This window comes from Silurus aristotelis (genome assembly GCF_946808225.1).
Source record: "Silurus aristotelis genome assembly, chromosome: 2".
Lineage (NCBI taxonomy): Eukaryota > Metazoa > Chordata > Actinopteri > Siluriformes > Siluridae > Silurus > Silurus aristotelis.
The window spans coordinates 11,842,094-11,862,440 of NC_139575.1; the positions used below are offsets into that span (position 1 = coordinate 11,842,094).

General features: G+C 38.2%; 1 protein-coding gene across 37 annotated transcripts in view; it reads left to right on the plus strand.

The window, feature by feature from the left end:
- lrrc7 (leucine rich repeat containing 7) overlaps positions 1-20,347 on the plus strand; it is a 160,931-nt gene that overhangs the window by 74,800 nt on the left and 65,784 nt on the right. The window lies entirely within an intron of this gene.

Genomic DNA, 20,347 nt, shown 5'->3' on the forward strand with positions numbered 1-20,347 from the left:
TGTGTGTGTGTGTGTGTGTGTGTGTGTGTGTGTGTGTGTGTGTGTGTACAGTATGTGTTTGTGGGGGGGTGTAAATGTAGATAGTGTGAGAATAAGTGTGAGGGGTTTATTGCAGCTATAATATAAGTGATAAAGGGAACTAATGTCCCTTTCGCACATCCACAACATTAAATTAAAAGGTCAACTATTGAAATTAGTGATTTGGCATTTAGCAATACATAAAAATATATAATTATTGGAAAATCACTGAGGTATGAGTGGAATAATGTATTTTAAAGCATATTGTTATATGAGAATAATGCAAACCAAGAAGTCTACCTGAAGAATTCCCTGAAGAATCAAAAGTTGTAATATGTATATGTGTACATATATTGTATGTATATTGTATATCGCTAATACTGGGAAGTAGGTCTATGTGAAGAAAGATGACAATTTTGATATTCAGTTTGCATTATGGCTTGTATAATAGTGTATTTTTATGTTATTAGTAAATTCTGGTTATGACCTTTTTAAAAGGTTAAAGATACAGTTATTTCATGTTAGTTTATTATGTGAATGTCATGGTTTCTCCAAACTTCAAGAGCAGCCCTCCTGTAGAGTTTGTAAGACTGGTAAGAAAGTCCACTACACAGTTTATTGATTGGTTAGGGCACTTGTTTACATATTGCAGCCTTGCAAAGTTCAAAATGGAATTCACAAATGATATATTGTCTAATGCTTTCTTACACACAGACCAATGTTTAATTGTTTTGTCTGTACAGTCAATAATTTTATTGAAATTTTTTTTAATTGGGGGGGTGGATCATTGGTTAAGATGTTGGAATTTGGATTAAACAATTGTGAGTTCCCAAATCCCAGCTTCCACTCATCAGCCCTTTTAAAACCTTAAATGCTCAGCTGTATAATAAATGTAAATGTAAGTCAATCAGTTTAAAAATGGTTTATTAAATACAAATTTTCACTCATTATTGACTAGAAACAAATGTGCATTTACAGTAAGTGCAAAAAATGACAGATTAAATGGATTCATGAAATTCATGATTCATGAAGTTGATGAATGTGATTCCACTGTTTGACAACAAATCTTTCAGATTTAACTAAAGTCAGATATAATGAATGGCTTGTTTATGAAGCACTAGATATTTATTTCTTTAGTACAGAGTCATGAAGAATCTTTTACCAAGGCACGTTAAAGCTGTTTTGGTAGATCGTGTTGACATACGATCATACTTTTTAATTAGATCTATTGTGTAAAAATATTATAGCCAAGAGCACAGTTATTTTTACACTAGCATTTCTCCTCATATTGTGTTGACAGTAAAGGTGTACATGCTCTGACATGATCTGACAGGTGTGGCAGTTTGGCTGTGTTTATTAGAAAGCTGATCATGCATGTTTTCTAATTAGATACAATTATGTTGTAGAATAGTACAATATTGTAACTAAATTGAAGGCAGGAGATTAAATTAATGCCTCTGTCCATTATCTAAAGACTTAATTTTCACAGAAATGTATTCTGCCTGTGTGTGTAACACACCAAGGCTTAGCAACAGTGGATGCCCTGTTGCCAGGTTGCCTATAGCAACCAGGTTGAGGCATTCAGCCACCATTTTGTGGCCCGTAGCAACCACATTTTGTTTTTACATACAAATGAATAAAATTATTCTATTTGAAATAAACTATGAAGTATTTCTCTATAGTCTAAACTGAGGAAGATTAAATTTGATGCAACTTGTTTAGGTTCAGTCACTTGGGTTTTTTTATTGGCATGACGATAGAAAATGAAATTGGCTGGGGCATGAAAATAACTATTATACTTTCTCTTTTAGAAAAAAAATCCAGAAGGTGACAACACTCAAAACAAAGCCAGACCTGACTAGTACATTTACAGTGAATTTAAAAGCATTTAAGAAATATTGACCTTGCGTTAGGAACTCAGCAGTGGTACCTTGGTAATGGATTTCATTTAATGTCTATAAGTAGCTTAACTGAGGTGCACAAATTCTATCCTGGTGTCTTTGCATGACATTTAACATTCTTTATCCAGAGCAGTGAGTTATGTGCTGCTAGTAAACTGCTAGTTTATTTAAGTGCTAGAGTGGTCAATGTGGTAGAAAAAATACATTTAAAAATGGTATTACATCAATAATAAATCACTAATATTATAATCCTAATACAAAACAGGGGGAAATAAGACTTCTCAGAGGCATTGTATAGAGGGAACAAGCTCGAGGCTTTTTAGAGTGAATGAAGAAACAGATATATAGAGCAGTGCTATAATGAGCAATGATGAGTGATTATTTAGACATCTGAGAAGGATGCCAGATACAGTACCTTGAAGTTGAAGACCTGAGTTGGCATGCAAGTATGTAGTTTTAAAGCAAATGTATGTATAATATGGAGCAGATCCTTTAGCTGTTTGGGATGCCAAAACAACGATGTTTGCTGAAACAGAAAGAAGAAAGGACACAAAGAGCTAGTCTATCAGGCAGACAGCAAAATCTTGAAGAGAAGGGGGAAAATAGCAGAAAGGAGAAAGTTGCTGTATACAACTGAACAGCTAGTAACAACTAGGGCTCTGTTTCCAGGGGAGTTTAATTTTGTAGACAGATTCTGTAGTCAAAAAAGTATACATTAATTGATGTTGTGATGTACAAATAATATTGTTCTACCAGGTTAGTGAGATGTAATTATCATACAAGTTGTTAAATCCGTTTTCAGATTTAACACACCAAGATTTGTATCAGTGCGTGCCAGATGGACTGTGAGGTTGATCACTAGTGAATGATGGGTCTGGCCAAGAGGAGTTTTTTTTTTATACTGATAATTATATCAGCTCTGTTCTGTCAAAGTTGAGTTTCAGATGATGGATCTTCATTCAGGATGTCAGATGGCAGTCTTATATCTTGTGGGCAATTTGGGAGGTGAGCATAGAGAACAAAATAGGAAAGAGGAGAAGACATGAGATCTGTGTGCAATGATTTATTAAAAAAAAATAGAGTATATGTGTGGACTAAGTACTGACCGTTGAAGAAATCCACTAATTAAGTTTACATTTGCGGCATTTGGCAGATGCCCTTATCCAGAGCGACTTACAACTGAGCAGGGGAGTGTTTTAGGACTTTTGCTCAAGGGCCCAGCAGTGGCAGCATTTGAACCTGTGATCTTCTGATCAAAAGCCCAATGCCTTAACCACTGAGCTACCACCAAGTTGTAATGTGATGTTATGGAATCTCTCCAGTCCATATGATAGGATGACCTTATTAATACAATGAAAGCAAAATTGGTTTAAAGTAGCTGGCAGGTAAGAAAAAAAAGATGATAATGACCTATGTAATGTTATCTTTGTGTTTTTGTTAAGCTTGAGTGGCTGATAAGAAAGATTGTCTTCGTAGAATGCATGGACTTGTATCCAGACTACTTGGCATCCTAAAAGCCTTTGTTGAATTTATGAATATTGCTGTGCAAGAACAGTGTGTTGCAGTGTCTTTGATAGAAATAGAAGGAAACAGTTGGTAGTTAGTTATTTTAGTGGGCTCAAGCTTGGGTTTCTGAAAGAGAGGTGTGACTCAAGCAGACTTGAAGATGAAAGGAAACCTGACTTCCTTATAGAGATTTATTAATGTATTCATCATAGCTAATGGTACAAGGTCACAGATGCTTGGATGGTGTTGGCTAAAAGAGCAAATTGTCAGACAGTTCTTAGTCATGAGCAATATTTGAACAAAAACACCCTAATCAGTGACACAAGTTAACTTTCTTACGAAAATATATTATTTTTAACCACATGGCTGGTTAAATAGTATAGACTGAAGACAAATGAGAAGTTAAAATATATGCTTGGGTGAGGGTACACAAACATACACTGTCACATTGAGAAAACTGCAGATTTGAGTGCACGGATTGACATGAACAAATATTTGGAGCCATGAAACCTTTATACAACATCAATTATTTGAGAGTGACTGATGAGTCAGTTTCCGCTGTGTGGACAAAAGCAGCTGCCCACTGGTCCCGTATGTTAAAAAGATGTATGTTAAACATAAATCTTTTTTATGTTGTTTATTGTGCCCTGAATTTCAGCTCTGAATGTAGAAACATTATTACTGGCTTCTGAAGATTTAAAAACTAAATTATAAAATATGAATTTGTAAACATTGAAAAGTAGAAAAAAAGTAGATTTGAAAATAAATACTTGATTTATTTTATTAATTTTGAACTAGTAAATAAAGCCTCATGTACCAGGATATGTACATTTATATATACGATTAAGAGAATGCAACATTGCCCTGGCATGAAAACCTGTTATGCAAGAAACAAATTCCCTAAAGCCAAGCTGAAATTTGTAGATGATCACCAGCAGAAAGACCATTTAAACAAGTGTTTTCTGGTCAGCACTATGTATGCAGAGAAAGGCTTTCAATTGAAAGAACAAATCTTATCTTAAAGTACCAAAGCTTAATATCTTTATCTGTCATTATGTACTTTAAAACTCGGTTGCATCCCAGTTTTTAAGTAATACAAATATTTTTATATATTTATATATTTTTTTAAATTTTGTTACATAGAGGCTTAAAGACAACAAAGTGAAAGTATTCTGGTATCCTGATCTGAATTTCATAGACAATTTGTGCACTGAGCTGAAAAAGCATGTCTGAGCAAGGAGGCCCACAAACCATCACTAGGTTACATATGTAACCCTAGTTCCCTAAGGGAACGAGAGCTGCGTCAAAAACACTTTTTAAACACCTCGCGTTGTTCACGCTCTGAATCACGTGTAAAATCTGGCCAACAGGCAGTCGTGACCTCATTGGCTGGCGATGTCACGCAAACCAGGAAGCAACAAAATGGGAGCACGATAGGAGCGACATCAGCTTCTGGAAAAGGAGAAGGTAAGCGCTGCAGGGATGCAGGGAGTATGGCCCGTTGACGCAGCTCTCGTTCCCTTCAGGGAACTACGGTTACATACCTAACCTAGTGACGTTCCCTTTCAGGAGCTTGTGCTGCTTCAAAAACGCTTTGGGAACGAATGTCCAATCACGCCATACTAAACAGTCCCTGCCTAGTGTGTCTGAGCACAACCTGCATGCAGGAAAGAGGAGCCGTGATTAGCTCTGATGTCGAGGTCGTGGAACTTGACAAAGGTCAGCGGGTTGGACCAGCCCGCAGTGTTACAAATGTCCTGGAGCCGCCATATACCGGGTGGAATGAGCCTTAACTCTGAAAGGAGTGGGAAGACCAGAAGACTTAAAACACAGACAAATGGCATCCACAATCAATCTACTGAGAGTCTGCTTATTAGCTGGGAAACCTTTCATGTGAGGGCTATAGCAGACGAACAGCTGCTCCGACAAAGTCGATTTAGCTTTTCCTGGTTAGGGGCTAGGAAAGGAGGAGGGCAGAATGCCTGCAAAATGACAGGTTGCAACCAAGCCGCAGGCACCTTAGGCACATACCCTGGTTTGGGGTAAAAAATAGCACCAGCCATGCCATGGCTCAAACTCCAGGAGAGATGGGGCCACAGAAAGAGCCTGTAGGTCCCCGACCCTCTTAAGGGAGGAGATTGCCAGGAGAAAGGCGGTCTTAACCGACAAATACCTAAGGGCCACCTCGGCCAAGGGCTCGAAGGGGGGCTTAGATAGAGCCGCTAGCATAACGGCCAAGTCCCACACACACTCTGGGTCGTGTCCCGGGCCTCAACCTCCGGGTGCTTGTCACAAGGGGGTGTTTCCCCAGTGACTGCTCCACTGGCGGGGTACAATAAGCCGCAATAGCGGACACGTAAACTTTCAGGGTTGCTCGAGCCATCCCTGCGGCAAACTGTGCCTGCAGGAACTCCAGAACTAAAACAACCCGGCAGTTAACTGGGTCCAACTGGTGGTGCTCACACGACGTGGCGTGGAGGTCCCTCGAGGAGGGACAGCAGGTCCATAAACCAAGGTCTGCCCAGCCACCGAGGTGCCACCAGAAGGAGACAAGCTCCTTCCTGGCAGATTCTCTCCAGAACTTCCAGGAGCAGCGCGATAGGGGGAAAGGCGTACAGACGTAACCTCTGCCACGTCTGCACCATGGCATTCAGCCCCAATGGGGCTGGGTGAGGGAGAGAGAACCAGAGGGGACAGTGCGAAGTTCCCAAATTGCAGATCCATATGGTCTTTGTAAAATCTCTGCCATATCTGTGGAGCCTCCATTCCACGGGCCCTGGCCGACTGTGTTTTAGACTGTCGAAACCTGTTTACTACCGCATCTTTCGTGTCGCCGAACAGGCCAGAAGTAGCTATCGGGGCATTCAGCAGAAAAACAATGTCCCCGTCAGGAATTTCTGACAGGGTGAGCCACAGATGCCTTTCTGTGGCTACTAAGACTGACATGCAGTTACCAATGACCCGCGCCGTTTCCTTGGTGGCTCTAAGGGTTAGGTCGCTTCCGCTTCTCGTCGGGCCAAGCTATCTCTAGCTTAGCGACGGCCTGCGTCACTACCTCCAGGCATCCAAACAGGGAAACCTGAAGAGCTAGATCTTTAACTATCTAAAGTAAGGGCGTTCACATGTGATTCATGCAGCTTTTTTCAATTATGTCTGCTAAGTTGCAAAGAAGAACAAGTATAACAAGCGCTTTTTTTTTCCGCATGCTCATTCGCTAAGCTAATCATTCAATCGGATTTTCTGTATCGCCAACGAGCTGATTCGACATGCACGATCTTCCCTTATGGCCGACCATCAGCTTGGTGTGTCCTGGGCTTTAAGTTATTATCATTCGTTCTTAACCCAGTATTATATATTTAATTGGTTAAATATGATGCTGCTCTTGGAGAGAGAATGAGAATAACATTTGGAGAAAGAGAGAGAATAACATTTGGAGAGAGAATAAGAATAACATTTGGAGAAAGAATAAGAATAACATTTGGAAAGAGAATGAGAATAATGTGAAGAGAGAATGACTTTTTGGAACTGTATTGTTAGCAAGCCTTCAAGACATGTGTCATGTCTAATTAATTAATTAGGAATTAGATTTTATGACATGAGGAAAAAAAGAAAATCAGCTAAACATACCGGCCAAAAAAACATCATATATCAGCAATTGGCTGCCCTGATTTCTAAATATCATTGGCATCGGCCAGAGAAAAACCCATATCGGTCGACCTTTATAATAAAGTACAAATACTTCATTACTGTACTTATACTTTTTTGGTATAAGTACTTTAGTTCACTATTTATTTTTGGACAACCTTTTACTTTTCATTTTCAAACTAGGCTCACTACTTTAGTTTTAATATATTTGTTGACTTGATCAATATATTTTCTTTTCATTGCAAACATTCTCTGTTTTTAAGCTCATCAACATATTTCTTGTCATTGCACGACCTTTTAAACCTAACACTGGTGTATCATTGCCTGGCTTTCACACCACAGAAGTAGATTGGTTTACCAAGCTAAGAACAAGCAAGACAGAAGGCAACAAGACGTATGGGGTTAACGTGGAAGAGACAGAGGGAGTCAGCAATGTAAACATGACTGAGGACAGAGACATTTCTATTTACCTGACCATCATCACCTTTTCTCTGCGTGTATTCTATATGGTGGATGTTTAGCCTGGATACATACATAAGATAAAAAATGTTTTAATTAATATATAAATATGATGTGAGGTCCAGTTACCAGCATGACATTAAAGCAGGTAGTATTAATGGTTACTTTTTTTTATAAAAATACATGTCAGAGCCCAAACTTCTTTACCTTGAGTGAAAAAGTGTAGCCTGTACTTAAACTTTTACCAGCATCTTTTAAAACATGAGTATCTGTACTTCTACTTGAGTGAAGGATGTGTGTATACTTTTGCCATCTCTGGCTATTATGGAGCAAATGAAATGTATAGTATAATGAAATGTGGGGTGTTGTGAAAAACAGGGTTTGATTGTCTTTAGCCTTAACTAAAAAAAGAGTTTATGATTTTGTCTGAAGTTGTTTTAAATAAAGACATTTATGAAATTGTACATTGTTAAATTGTGCTGTTTGAATTGTTTCTTTTTTGTACTTTTTGCATTTGTTATGAGAATCTAAAGCCTTAAAAGCCCCTGAGATGTGTGATTTGTGTATGCATCTCTCTTATTATCTGTAACCACATGCTGAGAGGCAGAGTTTGAGCTGTGCATGAGCTGTGATCACTGAACGGAAAATGCAGAGAAAAATGAAAATGTGCGAAACAACTGTAATGGCAGTTACAATGTGTCAAGATTACATATAAACTTTATTTTAAGGATAGTTGGCCAATATGCACTGCTATTGTATTTAGAGAACACATAAGATGGTAGACATTGTCTAAGATGCATTTAATAGTGTGTGCTCACCAAAGATTATCTATCTTATAATCATATCTATAACATTTTGTATTTCCTTGCATTGGGCTATGTTGTGTATCTGGACCACCAAAGAGGTTTTCTTCAGACCTAACTGACCCAACTGAAAGACTGACACAGACTTCTTCTTAGTAACAGTCTTAGATCCTGATAAATACTTTGCAAAGGGTTCTTAGTGAGGGGACATATTAATAGGGTCTGTGTGTGGCAGGGGCCGGTTGTGCATGCATAAAACTCGGGTAACTGTGAACTTGTGTAAAATGTTGCAGTGGGGATTGTAAATAATGTCAGACGTGTTTGTTGGCTGCTGTGTGTTTGAGATGTTTTTGGTGGATTCTGGTGCTGGCGTGACAGATATAGTATTGATATTAAGTAATTTGTCACGATCTTTTTAGTTTATAGTGTTTTTTAACATTTTAAAAATATTATTTCAATTCTTTATTAGTATTATTTAATTTCTGAATGTAAAAAAAAAACTTTTAAAAAGCTTTTTCCTTTTTGTTATGTCTTTGTTATATGCTTTTAAGTACAAAGACCATATAGGTATTATTGAGCTGTTGAAGGTTTTTTAGCAGTACTTTTTTTTTTTTGCCTTTGTAATTTCTTTCTGCACAATGATAACGAAGCTAAATCTGATCTAACCATGTCAATACTGGGAAGTTTTATCTCAGCTAACCTGGCGCTTATTGCTTTGAGCTCCCTTAAGCCAGGGATCTGTATGTACTGCAGGATGAGCTCAATACTATAAGACAGTTGCTTAAGAGATGTTTTTTTACTGGCAGTACCTACAGCCAGACAGGTGAATTGTGGAAGTTATGGTCAGCTGGTGTGTCTCCAACCAGATGTTAAGGTGCATTATTGTCAAAAAGCAGTTTAGACAACAATGGGTAAAGTGATTGTGCAAGCATACTTCAGAACAGGTCAAAAGGCACCTTATTCTGTTAAAAGCAGCCATTTGACATGCACTAAAGCCACCCCCTAGGTGGCACTAAGAGAATTTGCTGATGTTTCTTACATTCATTTTTTTTTTCTTCACAAGAGAATAATTGATTTTTCTTCATTTCTTTTTTCATGAGGCAAAAAAAAACAGCGTGATGAGGAAAAGCTTAAAGTTTCACTTGTTTATTTATTATCTGACACCAGTTTTCTTAACTAGAGCAGCTTACAACTGAGCAGTTGAGGTTAAGGGCCTTGCTCAAGGGCCCAGCAGTGGCAGTCTAGTGGTGCTGTGATTTCAACTTGTGACTTTCAAATCAGGAGTCTAATGCCTTAACCACTGAGCTACCACCTGTTAGACATACAGCATAACACTCATTCCTAGCTGGTACCCTACAGTCCACTCCATTGCCATATCCAGTGTGCTTTATAGGCCTGTAGGAGATATATACTTTATATTCATATAAATCTCATTCTAGTACGAGTTATAAAAAACTGCGATATAAGAACATTTAAATATACATTTGATTCCATTGACCACATAAATTATTATGGTTTATTATTTTTTTCATCTAGCTATGTAGTGTAAATATGAATTACCTTTCATTAATAATAGTGAAGCCTCTGCCTGAAGTGAAATACATTAATGGCAATGAAAGAATACATTTATATGATACTCTGCATGCTTCTTTGAAGCAGTGGTTGCCTAGGTAACTGTTCCAGTGATTACTACATGCCAGTGGTAGATCCATATGCATTTTTAATAAGCTTGGACCATCCAATACTGTATATTTTCTCTGAAGAGACATTAAACTATGCCATCAAATGATTTAGAATTTTAAATTGACGTTTATAGTTAAGAACATTTTATGAAATCTTTTTCATAGAGCTTATTGTATCTTTGCCTCTAGACATTTCCTTGAGGAATCTGAAATATCCTCCCTGTTAAGCAAAGTGAAGGAGCAGAGATGTACCTTTTTTTTTTACAAACCGAAATGTGAGCCGTTTTGTTGGAGAAGAGTTGGAAGTTGTGAACATGTCCTCTCGCCTCTGCAGAAGCAGCTCTTGCGTCATGCAGTTTCCATAGCAGCCCTAGCCATACTGAGCTCACACACACACACACAAACATGCTCTCTCGCTCTCTGCTGTTCTACAGTCTATAGGGAACCAGGCCTGACTGAGGAAGACAGTGCTTTGTATTGTACTCTATAGATACATTTGATTTCGCTAATTGAAGACGTTGCATAAGTGTTCAGTGCTTAGAGCTGAAAATCTTATCACCGAATTAACATTTTTAAAAAAGGGAAGCAGCAGTTGAGAAACCTGTCTTAGCTGCATTGAGGCATCTTACACTCTTTTGTAGTCTGAGCCCTTGCTGAGCAATGCGGCAAAAACTTAATGCATAAACCCCCCAGTCGGACATCTTGTAAGATAACTTTCTGTGAGTCAAGATATGACACAGGTATCTTATTGCAGTAACTGTCAGGTTTTTTACAGTTGCAGTGGCTACCATTTTACACAAAGCATATACAGATGGCGCACGTGTGAATACAAAGAGCATTTTCTTTTTAGAGAATATTTCATGAATACATTCTCCAAATTTCTCTCTTTACCTGACAGTAACCACAATTTCTCTCACTAAATCCCCTGAATTATGAATCCTAGCAAATAGGAATATGAAAATATGAATGTATGGTTAATGGTTAACTGACTGAAAACTGAAAAACAACTGGAATATTGAAAAATAGTTCCAGTATTGTTAATTTGTTGAACTTAGTTATCAATCAAACAATGTCTTTTTATTTATAATCATAGTAATTCACTAAATTGAGCAATTCAGTCCGTTTTTCACTCTTCAAATGATAGATTTTTGAAAGGATTTTAGAAATGAAAGGCTTTTCAAGACATTAAAGCGCCATTTAAATGGTAAAAATCTGAATGCTTCACTTCTATCAGTTTTTTATGTCGAGATGTGCCATTATTATTATTAATGGCTGTTATTAGATTTTGTCATGCTATTTGTAGATAACTGGAGTTTTAATGTTGCCTGAGGTTTAGCATTGGAAAGTAGATTGGATATTAGATTGCAGAAGTGGATACAAATTAAGATAGAATTCTAGGATCAGCCATAATGTGCATAAAGTTGTGCAAAATACCTTGCATGCCTCCCTGGTGATAAGAATGACATGACATTATTATTAATACAATAAATTCGATGCAATGTAATAAAAGTGAGAAATGTTGTACAGTCTTATAGTTTTTCTCTATAGTGTGAAACACTAGGTATAAACTGTTTATAATGCACTGTAAAGAATGTTTTGGAACCTCATTTAGGTCTCAGCATTTTTTGACAGATTGATCTTTTATTCTTGGGAGCACATGAATTCCTCAAAACCACCTTTAATGGATTATGTATGTATGTGTTTATGTGTTTATTTTACTTAAAATAGTGTTTTTACTAGGCACTACTATGGCTTAGATGAGTAGCAATGCAATTATTTGCATTATCGATCAACATGTAGTGTCTGCTATGGGGGCAGGCATTAAATCATGTCATGCTGTGGCTGAACCCAGCATTAGTGCTATAGATATTGATGCTACAGTATATCAATAAATCTGTCTGCTCATACAGGTTGGAATGTCCAATAAGGGCTTTAAAGCACTCTGGAAGCCATGGCCAGATTACAGCCTGCTGACCACCTGTTTCTTAACCATATTTGCCATTGAAAAACAGCATAGTCCATTGGATTAAAAAATATGATTGCACATTCAGACCTACTGAATTAGGATCTATAGCTTTCTTCCATTAAATGCCTTTTTTATTCAGGGAGCTCAAATGATCTTTACCCTAAGTAGATTAACACAGTAAGATAACTTCCCTAAATATCCTTAATAGAGTGAAGGTATAGTGAGTACTGTTCACTATCAGTAGAGAAAATATGTTAAGTAAATATTTATACTTAAAAAAAAACATTTTTCTTTATTTTTGACTTCAAATGAATAATATCAACATCTTGAGTGAATCTTATTCATTTAAGGTATTACTTGGTGAAAAGTTCTGAATTGTTATGAGTCTTTGTGACAACTTTGTAATATAGCCTACACTAAAGGAAGTAGAATATATGGTTATGCATGTGGATATTGTTCTAAAACTGGGTAGAAAACTGTCAACACACCAAGGTTACTCTAGTTTTATAAGAATGGCCACAGTGTTTGTGTGACATAGTGAGGTATTGGTTATCCAGATCCAGTCACAGTAAAGAGAACAAGGTGACAACGTTTCTGTGGATACTCACTTAGCAAGGTAATGGGCAAATAGGAAAACTTTACACGTTCCAAAGTCAGTCGTAGGGTACATACATCTGCCCAAATAGTTTCTCTTTGTATGACCTAATTTCTAGAAAAGGCAAACATTTTATTGCATTGATCACGGCTATTAAAGATACAATGTAAAAGTGCATTATCTTTGTGAATCAGTGTTGCTGTGAACTGCATGTTTGTTTAGTAAAACAAAATGTGGATTTTAAGCTAACTTAAGCATAGATAAATGTTTCCTGAATTTGTAGTCAGGTTTGTAGTCAAATTTTGCTTCTGAGAAAACCTGTTCCACAATTTGCTTGCTTATGTTGGCTGCAGTGAACTGTTTTATAGTAAAGATAGTAAAAAGGGAAATTCACTTATACAATCTACTGTAATTGTACCTAAAGGTAAAATAATGTAATAGTTAAAATGTTTCTTTTACTTTCTTTTTTTTCGGCTTCTCCCATTAGGGGTTGCCACAGTGGCTCATCCATCTCCATACCCCCCTGTCCTCTACATCTGCCTCTTTCAACCCAACTACCTGCATGTCTTCCCTCACATAAACCTCCTTCTTGGCCTTTCTCTTTCCCTTCTTACTGGTTGCTCCATCCTCAGCATTCTCCTACCGATATACCCCATGTCCCTCCTCTGTACATGTCTAAACCATCTTAATCTCGCCTCCCTCACCTATTTTCCAAAATGTCGTACATGCGCTGTCTCTTTAATAAACTCATTTCTAATCCTGTCTATCCTTGTCATTCCCAACGAAAACCTTAACATCTTCAGTTTTGCTACCTCCAGCTTCACCTCCTGTCTTTTACTCAATGCCACTGTCTCTAAACCATAAAACATAGCAGGTCTCACCACAGTCCTTTAATATTTCCCTTTCACTCTTGCAGATACTCTTCTATCACAGTCTACTCTTGCCACTCTTCTTCACCCACTCCACCCTGCCTGCACTCTTTTCTTCACTTCTTTAACACACTCTCCATTACTTTACACTGTTAAACCCATATACCTGAACTCCTCCACCTACACCACTTCCCTGCAACCACTCCTTTCCAATGCCTTTCCTCTCATTCACACACATGTACTCTGTCTTACTCCTACTGATTTTCATTCCCCTTTTCTCCAGTGCATACCTCCACCTCTCCAGGCTCTTCTTAACCTGCTACCCACAAATCAATAGTCCACAAAGACTCCTGTCTGACCTCGTCCATCAACCTGTCCATCACCACTGCAAACAGGAAAGGGCTCAGAGCCGATCCTTGATGCAGTCCAACCTCCACCTTGAACCAGTCTGTCGTTCCTACTGCACACCTGACTTCTTCATACAATACCACAACTCCTTTCTCAGTACACTGTCGTACGCTTTCACTAAATCCGATAAACACACAATGCAACTCCTTCTGACCTTCTTTATACTTCTCCATCAACATTCTCAACTCAAATAATGCCTCTAATTTCCTCGACATGAAACCATTCTGTTGCTCATAGATAGTCACCTCTTCTATCAGCCTGGCTTCCACTACTCTTTCCATAACTTCATGGTGTGACTGATGAACTTTATTCCCCTGTAGTTACTGCAGGTCTGCACATCTCCCTTATGCTTAAAAAACGGTACCAGCACACTCCTTCTCCATTCCTCAGGCATCCTTTCACCTTTCAAAATCATGTTGAACAACCTGGTTAAAAACTCCACTGCCATCCCCTGCCTCCACTAAACATCTCCACGCTTCTACTGGTATGTCATCTGGTCCAACCGACTTTCCACTCTTCATGCTCTTAATCGCTGTTCTTACTTCCTCCTTACTAATCCTATCCACTTCTTGCTACATCATCTCCGCACCATCTTACCTTCTCTCTCTCTCTCTCTCTCTCTCTCTCTCTCTCTCTCTCTCTCTCTCTCTCTCTCTCTCTCTCTCATTTTCCTCGTTCATCAGCTGCTCAAAATGCTCCCTTCGTCTCAACACACTCTCCTCACTAGTCAACACATTTCCATCTGCATCTTTTATTGCTCCAACTTGCAGCACATCCTTCCCAGCTCGGTCTCTCTGCCTGGCCAATCAGTACAAATCCTTTTCTCCTTGCTTAGTGTCCAATTTCTCATACAGCTTCTCATATGCCTTTTCCTTGCCAACCTCTGTCTTCTTATGCTCTCCTGCACTTCCTCATTCCACCATCACGTCTCTTTGTCTTTCTTTCTCTTTTCAGATGTCACACTAAGTACCTTTCTAGCTGCCACCCTTATCACTTCTGCAGTAGTTGCCCAATCATCCAGCACCTCTTCACCACCACCGAGCCCCTGTCTGACCTCTTCCCTGAACCTCACACTACACTCTTCCTCCTTCAGTTTCCACCATCTTATTCTTCTTTAGTCTTCACCCTCCTTCTCCAAAACCATTGCACAGACCACCATAACCATGCTGTCTAGCTACACTGTCCCCTGCCAATGCCTTACAGTCTCCAATCTCCTTCAGGTTGCATCTCCTACATATAACATAGTCCACCTGTGTGCACCTTCCTCCACTCTTATACGTCAACCTGTGCTCCTCCTTCTTAAAATAAGTATTTACCACTCCTATTTCCATCCTTTTAGCAAAATCTACCACCATCTGCCCTTCTACATTCCTTTCCTTTAGGCCATACCTACCAATCACCTCCTCATCATCCCTGGTCCCTTCACCTACATGCCCAATGAAGTCTGCCCCAATCACCAATCGTTCATTCCAAGGTACACCTTCTACCACTTCATCTAATTCACTCCAGTATTTTTCCTTCTCCTCCATCGCACAACCTACTTGTGGCGCATAGGCACCGATGACATTTATTATCACCTCTTCAACTTCCAGATTCACGTTCATAACCCTATCAGAAACTCTCTTCACCTCCACTACACTCTTACTGTACTCTTCCTTCAGAATCACCCCTACACCATTTCTCTTTTCATCCACACCATGATAAAGCATTTTAAACCCACCTCCAAAGTTCCACTTGGTCTCCTGAACACACAACATATCTACCTTCCTCCTCTCCATCATATCAGCTCCCTCTCTACCTTTACCAGTTATAGTACTAACATTTAAAGTACCAACCCTGACCTTCACTCTCCTCCACTTTTCCTTCTTCTGCTGTCTTTCTCCTCTCCTTCTCCTCCTTCAACCAGGTACTGTTGGCTAACGATACCTGTGGTGGTTGTTGGTAACCCGGGTCTTGACCAATCTGGTATGAATTTCTGATTCGTGATCTGCATATTCGATTTGGCACATGTTTTGCGCTGGATGCCCTTCTTAACACAACCCCCCAGCATTTATCCGGGCTTGAGACCGGCACTAAGAGTGCACTGGCTTGTGCAACCATAATGGCTGGGTTGTAATGGTTAAAATGTTTACTGTAAAAATTGCAAAAAAAGTAAACAAATATTTGGGTATTCAATATTTTCTGAATATATTGAATAGGATTTTAAAATGTAATTTTTTGGTCATGATGCAACCCATCATGGGCACGATACCAAGCTCATAAATAAAGGAATAAAAAAGCTGTGGGAGATCTGCAATATTTGCTTAATTCTTACAAATACATTGGTACCTCGACATACAAGTGCCCTAACATACAAGTTTTTTGAGATACGAGCGGTCACTCGGCCTAATTTTTGCTTTGATATGCGAGCAAAAACTTGAGATACGAGCTCGAGACGCCGCTGCTAGATGGCGAAGCGAAGCCAGAAAGCAAAGATTGTGACGAAAATTAAGATAAGCAAAGAAGAAAAAGTAAAAATTTTAAAGTTTAGGTATATGTAGTGTACAGGAATGATAGTAAAAAAACGAGTTTTCCCTACGCCTCCGCTTAACGTCTCTACCACCCTCGCCCCCCCCTCCGCACACTCACACACACACACACACACACACACACACACACACACACACACACACACCCACTGGCGTTTTCGTTAGCTCAAGTCGTCTCATCTCCAAGGAAAATACACTGAGTAAAACCTTATTATATCTTTACATTCTCTTTTATTATGTTTTTTTTACAATATTTGTCATTTATAAATAAATTTTTCTTACTTAAAAACACGTAACAAAAACAACTGGGGTGGCATTTTGGGGGCTGGAACGGATTAATGGCATTTCAATTAATTTCAATGGGGAAATTTGCTTTGAAATACGAGCAATTTGACATACGAGCAAGGTTACGGAACGAATTAAACTTGTATGTCGAGGTACCACTGTATCCTGATCAATCATTTGTTGTTAACAATAAAACATTAATATTTGCCATTTTGTGTTTGGCCTATTATATAAGGTTAGAAACATTTGCAATAAAATCACTCTGAAGGAACCTGAAAGCCTGTATTTGTTTGGAAGCTCCAGGGTGTTTGTAACTCACATTATCTGGCTCAAGTACTGCTCCATATTTACACCTGCAGAGTGTCAAATCACTGAACCTGGAAACAGGTGAGAAACACATTGCAGAGTGTGAACTTTCTGCCCTCTTACCTTACTTCACTTATGATAACTTTATCTTTTCAGCTGTGCTGTGTGTCCTGTCCTGTATGATACAATGCTATACAGTGTCTAGGCTTTTATGCTTTTTAAATCATCTTGATGTGTTTGAACTTTGAAGTCTGGCTGTGTAATTGTTAAGATGATGAATGATTTTTAAGATCAGTGCTAACTAAATATGGACCCTTAGCAGAATTAACCATATTTTATTGGTTGAAAATTAGTAATTAGAATGCCGTTGTTGTTTTTTGTCATATTTTTAGGTTAAAAGAGGATATTTCTTCCATCCCATTTTTTTGTTATATTTAAGTCTTCGTATTTCATTTTAATAAAATGCATTTTATAGTTTATTTGCATTAAGATCTGCAGGAATAACAATTCAAAGATATATTAACTGTTAATTTGTCATTGTGATGATTGTAAGTTAATAAGCAAACAATATTACATGTTAGGTATCTCTGTGTAGATTAAAGGCATATATTAAGTAGTAAGATGAAACTATGATACTTGGTGTGATCATATATAAAGTCTTTTTAGTGTCCTTTATGTGCACAGTAGTGAATCTCTGTATATATAAATATTTTGTTATTTAACAAAAACATTATTTACATGGTGAAGATTATGAATAGAATCTGGAACAGTCAGTAAGCTGCATGCTTTTGTCTTAAATTTAAGTCTTTTATAAGTTCAGTTTTCAAATTGGTAATTGTTGGCAGACTGCTGTGGTCTAGGATTATGGATGGATGGGTGGATGGCTTGATGGATGGCTTGATGGATGGCTTGATGGATGGCTTGATGGATGGATAGACTTTATTGATGCCTGGGGGAATTTTGGTATAAAAGTATAATAAAAACAATGAGCCGTAGGGCGCATATCCCTAACCATGGAGTCTTTATACACTGTAGATGGCAAATCATTTGGTAATTATACTGTAGGAAAATAAGTTGTAAAAATAAAACCCATACAAAAAACATCGGTAAATGTTTTTTATTTTTTTACCAGGTTTGTACCGTAAATGGTGGCTGCTGTTGGTCATGTAATCCACTTATCTCTTCCCTACAGTTTTAACCTTACATTTGTTTATCCCACCACAGCCATAGATGTGCTTTAGAGTAGCTCATGGCTTAATCATTGCAGTCCTACATTTGCATGTAACAAAAGAATAGCATCAGGAATTAGCTTTTCAATCTATCACTTATTCCCTAAGGCCTGCACACACACACACACACACACACACACACACACACACACACACACACACACACACACACACACACACACACACACACACAATTTCTCAGAGAGCCTCACATTTATATCCCTCGAGAGTTTGTTGTATATGCCTCGATATTGCTGCTCTTGTTCTCACTAGTTCTATGCGAAGTTGTTGATTAAAATAAGGAATGTTTGCTGTGTTGATGTACCTCTGCCTTTTGTTTTAAATCTCAGAAGGTTCACTTCATGTTCAGTGAGTCAGGGTGAATTACCTGAATGGTATTTTTGTGAAAATTGTTTACATTTTTCAATTACCACTTGATTAATTCTTAATTTTAAATCCAAAACACAAATATTTGTCTATTTTCCCCAAATGATGGAAGATTTAAGATCACGTTGAAAATCTTTCTTATACAGTATATTATTTTTCTTCCCACCTGTGCAGTTGCTTTCTGCAACATGACTGATAGGATTTTCAATATAGACCCAATATAGACATCATGCTTTAAAGTTTAAACTTATTTCTATAGCGCTTTTCACAATGGACATTTTCTCAATGCAGCTTTACAGAACGTAAGAATTATAGAACAAAACATTTAAATATAAGTTTATTTCCTTATATGTGTTTATCTCTGATGAGCACCTTGGGGCTTAGATACTTAGATAGTATGAGGAAGAAACCTTGAAAGGAACCAGACTCAATAGGGGGACCCAACCTCATTTGGTGATATAAAGAGTGTGATTATAAATCTGAAAAACAACACACCAGAGAGTAAGAACTACCATGAGCACCAGATTGTGTGATTATTAGTAATGTCCTTTAAACAGTCTTATACAGTCAGTTGAAGTTGTGGAACCAGGAGCTACTGAGCAACTTATAAAATAGCTCAACATCTGAGATCGTCATAGACCCAACACCAACTCTTCCATGTCAGAGCCTTTAAACGTTCAAAGAAGTCCAATGGTAAAACTCTACATGAAGTGGGATCCAAAGGGCGCTGGTACACCTTTAGATGGTTCGGGATGTTTCAGGGTCGGCATTTACTCTTTGAAGGTCCATAATCTTCATGAGGTGGGACACAACTGGAGCTGGCGCAACCTCAGGATGCCTCGGAATTGGTAGAGAAAGAATCTTTTCCTGTTTGATTGCTGGCTATTTTCTACAATGACTGATTTAACAAGTAGTTAAGCACTGCTGGCAGTTTGAGTTGCAGTTTTATGGTAGGTTTTTGAGGCTCCAAGTTCGATGTTATTGCATTTAAGTTTGTTGCAGCCCGGGTTCGATTTTCGGTCAGGGAACCAACCCCAGTGACTCTTAGTGCCGGTCCCAAACCCGGATAAATAGGGAGGGTTGCGTTAGGAAGGGCATCCAGCGTAAAAACGTGTGCTGAATCAAACATGCGGCTGATCCGCTGTGGTGACCCCTAATAGGAGAAGCCGAAAGAAAGGTTTTTTTTAGTGATTAAACTGATTACCATACATAAATAATAAAGACATAACATGCAATATAGTAGTTCCTTTAGAATTCTGTCATTTTGTTTGATATTTAAAAAATTGTTTTTTATGTACAGTATAAGTTTCCGTAGTGATGCAGTGTTCTGACTTTTTTGTCAGAATGTGCTTATTGTACCAAAGCAAGGTGTCACATTAATAGCCTTTACATAAGATCTCTCATGTAAAGGGAAGACCAACATCACACTTGACAAGTCATGAAGGACCACGGATGGGAACTTTGAGATGGATTGCGCATCCACTCGGTTAATAGTGTATATTTCTGAATCATGGCCAGTTATGACATCTGGCATGGCTTCATTACAGCTGGCATTTATGGAACCCCCACTTCTCAGGATGTGAGGCATGATGAGATTGCAGGCTGTTGATTAATCACTACTGATTACAGTCACTGCATGAAACCAAGAGGACAAATGTATAGAAAATATTCAAATGAATGTTTTTTTGTTGTTTAATGCTTGATTATTATTTCTGATTATTCCTATCTGTATTACTTTGCATAGTTCTCTGAATCATTAA